Raw genomic sequence first — 12,393 nt, 5'->3', positions numbered from 1 at the left:
AAAAAGTGTGCCTTTGCGCCAAATATCATAGTTCCTTCCACGTACAGATACAGTGCTACTTAAAAACACAATAAATAGCCAACAACCAGGCCTAGCATTTATTTCGCGTTCCTCTCGAGCAGAATGTTTTACCAAAAAGAAAATTTATAGCTATATACGATGTGAAACATCTTTTGTGAAAGAATGGAAGTGTGAATGTAAGAAATTACTGTCAGTGCACAGCATATTTAAATGAATTTTGAGTGAGTGAAAGTATGCGTCTCCACTATCCTCGTTTATGCGTACACCCTCCGTCGCTGACGCGCCTGCTCCATACGGACGCACCCCCTCGCTTTCGCTCGCGCCTCCCTGCTCTGACTCAGACAGCATTCGTGTTTCTTAGTGGCCACCTAGTACAAGTTAGTTCGTGTTTTATGCATTGTAGTTTGTGTGAGGGATAACGTCCCTCGGTGTCGCAGAGTTGGCGAGCACACTATTCACGGAAATTATCTTCTAAAATATAAAATTGCATATTTTATCTCAAATAGGCTATAAGCATAATCTGCACTTTAATTTGTTCTATAATTATCTCAAGCTAAGAGAAGTTTTTTTTTTTTTTTATCCATTCAGTGCATTCTAAAGTTTATAAAGGTCTTATGTTGAATGCTGTTGAGTACGTTAACGTAAAAGCATCTAATTCGCCCAATGAAAGTCCCAAATCTGATAAAAATCACTTTCAATATGATCGCCTTAGTTGTACCAATAAAAGTACTAACAAAAATCTCAAAAACCCAGGTGGGTTTTTTTCAAGTGGGTCCAACCCGAAAAAACCCGGTGGGTTTTATCGGGCTGGGCCCACTTGGGCAAACCCTGAGCTCCTCACTTAATGCCTGCTCTGCTAAAATAAATACAAAGCCCTAACATAACTTGAAAATGTAGGAAACGTGCCAAAATTTGGTAGAATCGTGTGCTCGAGTAATGCCCATTTCAGTACATAAAAAACAAAAATCTCCTAACTGATACACACTGTTCCTCTGAAAACCAAAACTAATTGTTCAATTTATTCGGCAAAGTTTCTGAAATTGGTTGGGACTTTGGCAATTCACCCAAAATCTAAGTACAAGGGTCATATGTCAAAGTTTATTGCATGCTGTTTTCAGTACATTTTGGCACTATTTCCCCTTTTTCAAGTGACTGGAGAATCGTTACTAATGCATAAACTTATACAAAGTCAAAGCATTATGTCATTCTTGGGTGGAAGAGTAGAATTAACCTAACCAAATGTGCATGCGCGGGAACAATGCATTGTAGCCAAGGTAATCGGCCAAACTGAACCCAGAAATATTTATTAACTCTAATTTCCATGCAGACATCTGCTGTACTGTAACCCAGTGAAGAGTGTAACTGGCTCACGTAAACTAATTTTGCCTTCTTAAGGGGATCTTCTACCATCTCCGCTTAGGTTTCTAACTCTCCATTTGATAACATGTAAAATTTAATATGGTAATTTCTAACAAAGTATTGCAGGTAATAACTTGAAATTTTTAATACAAATACACAAGACCCATATAAATCCAACCACGGTCTCCAATTTACGTTACATGCGTTAGATTAATTGCAATATATACTTCAGTAAGTTTGGCAAAAGAGAATAAAAAGTATGCTGCAGAGGGGAGAGGGCTGACCATCTGTTTACTTGTTAGCTGCTTTTAAAAGGACGCTCTTACCAGAAAAATCACGTTGTGATTCTCACTTCTCAGTGGTTAGAATGGTCTGGACTGGAAGAGCAGTGTTGCCAACGAGTTTGCACAAAATTCCGCTAAATTGAAAACCAAAACCGCCAGAATTCCACCAAAAAATATCGCGATCTATAAATATAGCTAAAAATCCCGCTACAACTGATAAAGCTGCATATTTTAATTAATTCCAATCTATACACTAAAAGACTTAAAGCACAGAAGTATTTACCACTAATTAATTAATGGAGCTAATTCATTCTCCGATTCGTCGTCTTCAACTTGTACATTGGAGTACGTTGCTTTTGTCATAGTATGAATGTTTTGTAATACGGAAATGGTAAATCGAAATCATGGCAGCACTTCCCGAGTCGTCTCAACCCTGCACGAGTAGTAAGAATAGCGTCAACCATCTCTCTTCCCATTAACACAGAATGGCAAACACAACGAACTAACACGAGATGATTGATTTCTTTTTAAAATTTGGTACACACCATTATTAACTCCCACCATGACATTAACGTTATTAGTCCCTAAACCGCATAGTTTCTTCAAATCAAGCCCGAAATCTTTCAAAGCTACTTTCAGTAATTTACAATTGAATTAGCATCAGCCGATTGTAACTCGTACATTTCTAAGTAAGTAGATACGACAGTACAACGTGCATCAGAATAGTAAATGATACATAAACCTAGCTGTTTGACTACACCAATATCTGTTGATTCATCAAGAAGAATGCTATAGTCACTGTTACCAATGTCTTTCCGAAGGCTCTCCTTAAAGTATGGAGATAAAATATTCTTGATCATAGCACTACACTTAATATGATGTAAGTGTACCTCTTTCACTTGGAAATAGCGTTTGCACAATTCACTAAGATGGTCAATGCTTCTAATAGAACAATGAACTAACTAACTAACTAACTCTATGGCCTATGGAACCCGGAGGTTCAGTGCCGCGTTCACAAAAGCTCTCCACTGACTTCTATCCTTAGCTAATTGCATCCAGTTTCTACTTTGTATTCCTATCTCTGCGAGATCCATCTTAATATTGTCCTCCCATCTGCACCTAGGTCTTCCTAATGGTCGTTTTCCTATGGGTCTACCAGTCAAGACTTTGAAAGCGTTTCTAGTTTCTTCCATTCTAGCTACATGACCTGCCCACCTAAGCCTCCTAGACTTGACGACCCTAACAATGTTGGGTAAACCGTATAAACTACGAAGCTTCCGCCATTCCCCATTCTCGTTCCTCTTGGGTCCGAATATTCTTCTCAGGATCCTGTTCTCAAATACTTTCAGTCTATGTTCTTCCCTCAGAGTAAGCGACCATGTTTCACACGCGGTAAATAAAGCCAACCCTGCCAGGACTCGAGCAGTGTCAAAAGAAACGTTTGTCACCGGGAATTCTATTTTCTTTTGTTTATTTGAACTAAAAGGTTCAGCTGCACTTACATGTTTTTTAGTTTTGCTATGTGCTGTAAGATCACAAAATTTTGCTTTCAAATTGCACTTGTAATATTTGCACCGAGCTACCTACCATCTTCCTCAATTTCCATATACCCAGTCTTTCAAATTTGGATCATGTAGCCAGTCTTTTCTAAATTTTTTGAGAATAACTTGCTCTTGTTCGTCCCATTGTTACACTACACAATGACAATTGTAGTCAAGAAACACCAAAAGTAGCACAAGTCCGCATAAACCGGAAAAAGAAACGACCGACCACAGAACTGTCAACTAACAACTATTAATTGACGGGAAGTGGTAGTGGTAGCGGGAACAGAGTCCTCATTCGTACAAAATTAGGCCGTCTCGGATGCTTAATTCGGAACGATCATATCCAATGAAGGAACGAAAGGGACGAACATACGTCTTGATTAAACGGGATTGTCTCGATTTCGAAAAAAGAGAACGTTGCCAACATACCACGTCCCGAGACAACATTGCCACATACCACTTCTAGTACACAGGTAATTCGCAAGCACCTGTAATACATTCGTCCAATACCTAGATAAGAAAAAATACAACAGTAACACATTTTATCAAAAAGTAACATGTTTTGAAATACGTTGCAAATATTTTCTTTTTTAAAGCTAGATTTCCCGCTGCCCCGCTGCCAGCCAATTTTCACTGCTAGACACGATCGTAAAACCACCAGATTTAGCGGGAAACCGCTGCCGTTGGCAACACTGTGGAAGAGCCCAAAACCTCTTCTTTCTTCCTTTCACGGTTTGTTTGTTTCTTCCACCCCCTGCTGTCACAAGAAGACAACTTGTTTCGGAAAGCACTTTGAATTAGTAGCGAAAAGCCAAACTGAATGACACCACGGACGGATTAAAGGGGGGGGGCGGTCACTCCCTCCGAGAACATTTGAATACTTTGAATAATCGGAGTAAGAAACTAGAAATTGCGTAATCTAATAAGAAAAGTTTGTTGAAGTATACAAATCAAGACGCATTTTAAGTGTCACAGCATTGTACTCTCATCCCCTCCCCTCCCAATTCCCTTCTGAAGAAGTTCTCTTTTGTTTCTCTGTTCCATATTAGCCTTTACCATACCATCTGCACAGAAGGCGAATAAGGTTTACGAGTCCTTCCTGCCCCCTTTTTTAAAAATTGCTAATTATAATAAAATTTATCGAAAACAATTCTTCTCGACGATAAAGACTTATACACATTCATTATTGCAATTTTAAAATAAACTCGCCGCCTGTCGCGTATACTAGCGATCTAATATATACGAATAGATGAAAAGTTAGTTTGAAGCGTATTGTTTTTCTGTAATTAAGTCCGAATTCATATTTGTTTCTATTGTTGCATCGACAAAAGTGAGTGCTAAATCGATTTAGGCTCGTTGGTCTTTGCGAGGTCCCTCAAGATGCAAGGCCGTGGGCAGTCGCCCACCACTTGAAACGTCTCTGCACTAGAGGTCTGCACGTGCTCGGGCCTACAAAGAATGTATCACTTCGGGCCCGGGAGGGGTTCGGGCAGTAGCGTCATTTCAGATTTGGCTTGGGGGGCCAAGACCCCTTGATATATGTAAAATTTCGCGTTTTTCACTGATTTACTACTAATGCTATTGATAAAATTATATAAATCTCAAACTCGGGAGAGGGGCAAATGCCTCTCCCTGTCCTCCTAAATGACGCCCCTGGGTTCGGGCTGTGAATTTTTAAATATACAACCATATTTCTCGGACTTTTTCGGGCCTAACTTTGTAAATATAGTGTAAAACGATACAAATTGCACCGTTCTTTCTGGAGGACTTTTAAAACACAACTGCAAAATCAAACCTCGAATTGCTGTAAATAAAAATACAATTTTGCATTAATAATTAAGCTTCTGCAATTCGGGCTTATTTCGGGCTCATTTGATTATCACAGAGCTCAGTCCGGGCTAGGGCCTAAATGCTAAGACATATTTTGAACTCGGGTCGGGCCTCACATTGTAAATTCACAGGCCGGGCCCGGGCTGAAAATTCCGGCCCGTGCAGACCTCTGCTCTGCACCCGCACACATTCCTCCCCTCCGCATCGTCAATAATGGTAAATTTGTTCCTCGTATATTTGCTTATTATTGTAAGAGAAGTTCAAACCAGAACTCTAAAATTTGTTCGTTCTCTGGGGTAATGTGAGTAATGCAAATTAAGAAAGATATGCGTAATATACAAATGTCAGAAAAACTTGATATCAATTTGAATAACCTTTTACGTAATGTTTATTTTAGAAATAATAAACTTATGCAAGTATATCGAGGCATCTGAAATTTAATGTTAAATAGTGGCGAGTGAGCCAGAAGGGGCGTGCACTATTCAGTTAGTCAAAGAACTCATATATGTAGCTTGAAAAACCAATATTGAATTAGACAAATTTGATCACTCTGGCCACAGAAAAGGCGTCACCTTCTATGGCCCACCCATCGCATGATGGGAATGAAAGACAGAGGTAAAAAAAAGACAAATTTGTAAAAAGTAGGATAACCATAATTGGAAATAGTGTGTGTATTTTTTAAGGAGGAAACCCAGAAGTACATTCTCGATATAATAATAATAATAATAATAATAATAATAATAATAATAATAATAATAATAATAATAATAATAATAATAATAATAATAATAATAATAATATTTCTCACTTCAATCATAGGTTGATGCGCAAGAAGGAAATTTTAAAACTTTTCTCTCCCCTGGGAGAGCTGTTTTATAATTTGATAAGGTCTCTTCTTCGTAACTGCATCTATCCCTGATCGGGCCGCGGTGGGTCACTGGTAGAGCGTTCACCTCTAATGCATGGCGTCCTTAGTTCGATCTCAGCTCGCACCAAGTGAACTTTATGGAGGACAAACACCATGTGTGGGGGTTTTCTCGGGGTTCTCCCGTTTCCTTCCACTTTCTGCATTCCAGCATTTCCTTCTTTTCACAACATCACTAGCTCCTTTAACCTACCAGGCATAAGTGTGGGACGTAAAACTTATAGATTTTTCTATCCTTGATCTTCCACTTCCTGGTTTTTCTTCTGCCTTTTCCCCTATCAACATGGTGATCCAATCGGAATGCCGAATAAGATGTCCAAGCATGCTGTTTCTTTTTTTTTATTATTATTATCTTCATGATCTGTCGTCCTTCATTAGCTTCCTTTAGTACGTCTTCATTCCTTTTCCTTATACAGTATTATTATTATTACACAACCACACAAAATAAATAAAAGTTCTGTGCACTGGACCCCAGGGTATTGATTCGATGTATTTTGGTACTCAGAACCCAAATTTCGAAACTCCAGGACGATCTGACCGTGTCAACTTTGTTTTATGGGCGAAGAACGTAAGTGCTGTTTTACGTTTGCTTATGTTTATCGCCCATTTAAAAAAATATCACGGTCAATCGTCCTGGGGTTTCGAAATTTGGATTCTGGGTACCAAAATATTTTGAATCCATACCCTGGGGTCTGGTGCACAGAACTTTTATTCTTTTTGTGTAGCTGTGTTATTATTATTATTATTATTATTATTATTATTATTATTATTATTATTATTATTATTATTATTATTATTATTATTATTTTCCATGCGTACATTTTCTCGAAAATATCCTCCCCCTAAGAGATGATCAACAATTCATTCCTGAATAGTACTCAGCTTCTTTTCCTACTAATGACTATTTAGGAGTTTTTCCTTAGCTGAATCTCGTTATATTGTGTCTCCATTGTACGTAGAATAGGATTCGATTGCCAGTGTAAGCTCACAACTTCCGAAGTTGAGTCAACATCGTGAAAGAAATGGAGAACTATCCGAATAAAGTGGTAGCGATCTCTGGCCAAGAAAGACGAAAGGATTGTTTGATGTCATTGCACTGATCACGATCTTCTAGGTTGTGAATGTTTACCAGCTGGCATGTCCAGGCCCCTATGGGCTGTATTGCTGAGTTTAGATTTTAGACTAATAAACAGTTGTCTTTAGAAAATAACCTTGTAACACAAATATGATAGTCATGAGTTCCGAACCATAGTGTCAAGTGGTATAAATCTCACTTGGGTGGTAAAATTTGTTATTAGACATTCGTGGAAATCAACTGCTCTGTTAAAATATTTCAGTTTTCTAACATTGTTATGCCTAATTATTATTAAGCATTAATAATTAATTATTATTAAGAAGAAGCTGAAAATCGAGAAACATGGAAGAAATATTTCAAGGTCCAAACTGAAAATTAAGAAGAAACGAAAAATATCTCATCAGTCCCAGGACCGGCCAAAAGGCAGAATACTTAATAATAATAATAAGAAGAAGAAGAATAAGAATTTTAAAATTTCGTTCTTGATTATAAGAATACATTATACATTATAAAAGTCGTATACAAAGAAATGTATACATCCTAGAAATAGTATATACATATCAACGAAATACCTTACTACTGTCAAACAACATTTGTACTGTGTATACATTTATATTAATTCTATAGACTGTCACGTCTTTTAATCACGTGGCTCCCCAGCTTGCCTCACAACGATGAGCAAACGCCAATGATTTGAGTATTCTAGTAGGGAATCGAACCTAGAATCACGCGAACAGGAGTCAAAAGTTCTAACCACAAGACTATGGAACCCCTTAGTATGACGTTATGCTTGAAATTCAAATGATTCTACCAAAAACAATTATCAACGAAATAGTTTATTACATCTCTAACACATTACATTTATACTGCGCATACATCTATATTAATTACATTATGAAAAGGAGTAGAATGACTATATGCCTGAAATTAAAATGATCCTACAAAAAGCATATTTTTCAACGAAATGCCTTCCTATTGTCATGTATACGGGTAATTTTATTCGTGGGTGGAAGGAGGAGTCGCCCGAAGTAAGGAAGAAATACAATACTCTCCTATCTGATAATTGAAATCATGAATAAATTTTATTATTATTATTCTTTCTGTATATGTTCATTTTCGAGTTAATCATTCCATATCGGACTCCCGAAGAAAAAAAAAAAAACTATCGAAACAACTTATTGACCGTGCTGATAGCGACTACTCCCCGTCACGACACCGTTTTTCAGTTTTGTTAGTGTTAGGAAAAAGAAGAGTGAGAAAGAAGAGTAGCAGAGGGAGGCAGAGAAGAAAAGAAAAAGAGAAAGAATGAAGAAAGATAAAGGATTGGAGGAGAAAGGATTACTGGATAATTCAGGAAATATAGTAATGAACTTGAATGGTTATTAACGAAGGATCAATTCCGAAGTGATCCGGAAATAGACACATGTCCATAAATACGAGCCTGATCTGGGTCCAGGCGACTGCACAAGAGGGAGTTGCCCAAACCCAGCCCAAGCTAGGTGAAAATGGAATTTAATTGGTTGTAAGGTAATCCTGAATGGTAAATATTAACTATTCAGTCTCTGAACTCCATACTCTGAGATCGACCACACACATGAATTAGCTTGGCGAGACTTCTTTTTTGGAAGGAGAGAGTACCAAATTCTTTTCCTCTTTGATTCCTTCATTTTGTCACACTTCTTGCAACACAGATATTATAGCACAACGACAGTAGAATTTCCAGTAAGTGCACTTTGCAGTTCGTTTCAAGACTATTCTAAAACTCAAGGGTCACAAAATCACCCTCCCCTCTTTCCCTTTTCGAAGGGATCTTTCGGGGGGAAAGGTGAAAAATGTGGAAACAATTGGATACAATTACTAAGAACATTTTCCTTCTTCCTTCACAAGTCTCTTGTTTATGGTCATTTCGTCTTGTGTGATAAGGCGGACTTCAGAACACAAAATTGCAACGCTCCAGATTCCCTACCCAAATTGTCACGCGGTTCGTATGTCAGTCTTCGAGTTTCTTCAAAGAATGTTACATTATCTGCTATGAGATCTACAAACGATCTCCATTGTGTAACTGCTATCTCGATAGAGGCAGTGGACAAAACTGAGGACAAAGCTGCCCAAAACAAGTTTTTGACAAAAAAAAAAAGGAAGAAACAGAGACAACATTTGTTTTTAGCCAGAAGCGCTCATAAATCACTACCACGTGACGCGAAGACTATTAGGGCTAGAGGTTCAGCAGAGAGCTCTCAATTCCTGGAGAAATTCTATCCTCTACGTTGCCAAGTGTAAACGGAAGTATACATTATAATTAATCTAAATTGATCTGGGGCATTAAATCAAAAACAGAAACCATGAACATATAGGTATTGCTGTTGGAAAATATCATGGAAAATTTTGAGACGGTAAGTGCAATATCTTGTTAAATATTCACATAGAAATATCTACGTGTTATCTTATAGGGATCCTGAAACACTTGCAAGTGGGTAGACATCCCCTTAAAATGGATATTAATCATTTCAATGTTAATTAGTGTTAACACATTCTACATTAGCACTCCATGCACAATCATAACCTGTTCACCACATGTTTTCATTAAAAAAAAGTATGGAAATTATTTTATATAGAACGATTAAATATTCTACTTACCTTTCCTTTTTCTAAATCTTTTTAGAAAAGCAGTTTGACCACACTCTTTCTTCTGTAACTCAAGCGATGACCACAACACTTCTGTCATTACCCTAAACCACAACATGGCGGTGAAGAACTGCGCATGAACAGTAACGCACTCTACCAACATCAAGTATGATGGAGTTAGCGACCTTTACCCAACGATAAAAATCAGTGGTCGTGTGGTGCGAAAAAGTGCTTTTCGTAGAGCGATTCCCCGTCATTTAGCCAACGCTAAAGTAACGTATTTCTTGGTTGGGAAAACAGTCAACTCGAGTATAGTTGCGTGAAGGTCGGGAGAATAGTTGGTTGGCCAACCATACATTTAACCAACGGTGGGCCAACGTACGTTTCTCAGCTATAGGCTTGTACCGACCATCACCCACCGTTTTGACCAAATCCCACTCAATCCCCAACGGTGGGCCAACCAACCTTGCTACTAGGGTAGGACTACCCCTTAAATTTTGGAAATTGCCAAATCTAAACATTGGGTATGGTAGCCTACGACCAGGTTATGTACCTCTTTAAGTTTCGGGCGTCCATCTTGTTCCCTTTCATGGGTAAAAAATTCCCAAAATTAAAAATTCGGAGGGTTTTGACCTAATTTAACAATTTTGATAAGATCTTTTTACCTTATATGGTTATATGATCATGTACAGGAGTCCATTCTCTTTCATAAGACATGGGTGCATTGCTGCATCCTTCTTAAAATTTGGCAGGGGTACATTGGCACACCCCTTAAATTTTGGAAATTGCCGAATTAAAAAAATTGGTATAGTAGTATATGATCTTAATATATGCCACTATCAATTTTGGTGGTTCATCTCGTTCTCTTTTAGGACTAAAAATTTCCAAAAATTAGTACTATATAAAATTAAAATATAAATGTAAGCATATATATACATGCTGGCATGTAAGCATATACATATAATTGTTATTGCAATTATTGCGGTATAAAAATTTTCAGCCAGACAATAGAACAGTAAATTTCAATTAAATTCACTGTCTTCGGTCCCATATATAATATTTTCCCATATATAATATATAATCTCCCCGACACAAGCATATGTGTTTCCCTATGTTACAACCATTTACTTTCCAATTACCATATTGACCTTATTTGTATAGTATGCCGTCCAGTTGTATAAATGTTCAGTGTTGTCCTTTGTGTTAGAGAAGAAACACCTCATCTAGTTCCTTTCCATGTGGTAAGGTGCCAAGAGCCGACGACAGTTGCCACGTTGGATAGCAATAGATATGCGTTGAATTAGGAAAGATGTTGAACGAACATCTCCAGTAATGATAGAAATGTGTTTGCCTACTTCTCTAATAAAATCAAGGCTTGTAGATCCCCAAACACCACTAGTCTCGATGGCAATTGGAGCAAAAATAAATTTATCAAGGAGGTTGTTATATTTCCTTTGGTTTTCTACCTCTCTACGACTAGCAACAGCTTCAGCATTCATAACAGCTAAAGGGAGACTTGAATGGGCAAATGTATCTGAACACGTAAAAACCCATACTAGTGATTTGCCTCTCAACCAAAGAACTAATGTCATGCCATCAGGTCGTTTACCATCTGAACGATAACATCCTGCTGGTTCATGTATGGAAGGAATTCTAGCTGTGGTAAGGGCTCGTAAAATTTAATCATTCACAGAGGAGTGTCTAGCGTGTCTACCCATGTTCTTCATGCATGAAAGGCCATGCAGGCCACGTTGGTTAACTTGATCCCCGCAAGCTGGACAGCGATGTGGCTCACTGATTGTAAGAGAAGTTCATGAAAATGCGCTGCAATTGGTGTACACCAAGATGCCTGAGAACCTGTTTTGTTTATTTCTGGAAGATCTGTATCTGCTAATTTTTTCCATTTGGTAGAGACTTCTTGAACTGTGCCATCTGGGTCTAGGTGGTAAACTTGCGGAAGAAGAGCCTCGACTAAACGAAGAGATCCATGGTAGGACGCTAAAAAGGAAGGAATCGCCATATCCACGGATTGTCGAATACCAAGACCCCCTAATCTCACAGGTAAGGATGCTTGACTCCGAGATTCGTCGCTTAAGGAGCAGTTTAAAATTGACTACAGACCCATATTAAGGACAAGATCATATTTCTCCAGTAGTGGAGTCTCATTCCAAGATGGAAAGCATCGTAAGAAGTAGTTTAAACGAGGGATCGACAAAGAGGCACGTAGAAGAAAGAAAGCTGCATGGACAGAAATCGAGGCGAGTCGAGGCAAAAAATATTCAAACTTCGATATTTTTTGCTTAACAGGACATTGGTAAATGCTTCCTTTCTGAGAGCGGCGCCTAGGAGACAAGCATCCTGGCTAGTTAGAAGACGAATTCCTGGGGCAGCTTCGTCATTTTTTTTAATTAATAGGTCGAACTTGGCTTCATCTGACCCAAGAAATCCAACTTCACACTTTGAAAAAGTGCAGATGCCTTCTAATTTATTTGTGCCAGAGTTGAAAGAACTATTTCAGGTTCATTAGCGATAGTTCCATCATCCAAATACCAAATGTTTAATTCAGTGTTGATTGATTTCACTAAGGAATGAACGGTTATAGCAAATAGTGCTGGGACCAGGGGGTCGCCTTGTTGCACTCCTCTCTGGGATGAAATGGTATCTTGACCTAAGAATAGATCACTGGGTTGAGCGTAACATTGGTGAACATATGGATAGATTGAAGGAAAT

The sequence above is a fragment of the Thermobia domestica genome, chromosome 13 (assembly GCF_964235325.1).
Source record: "Thermobia domestica chromosome 13, izTheDome1.hap1.1, whole genome shotgun sequence".
NCBI lineage: Eukaryota > Metazoa > Arthropoda > Insecta > Zygentoma > Lepismatidae > Thermobia > Thermobia domestica.
This window is presented reverse-complemented; position numbering follows the sequence as displayed.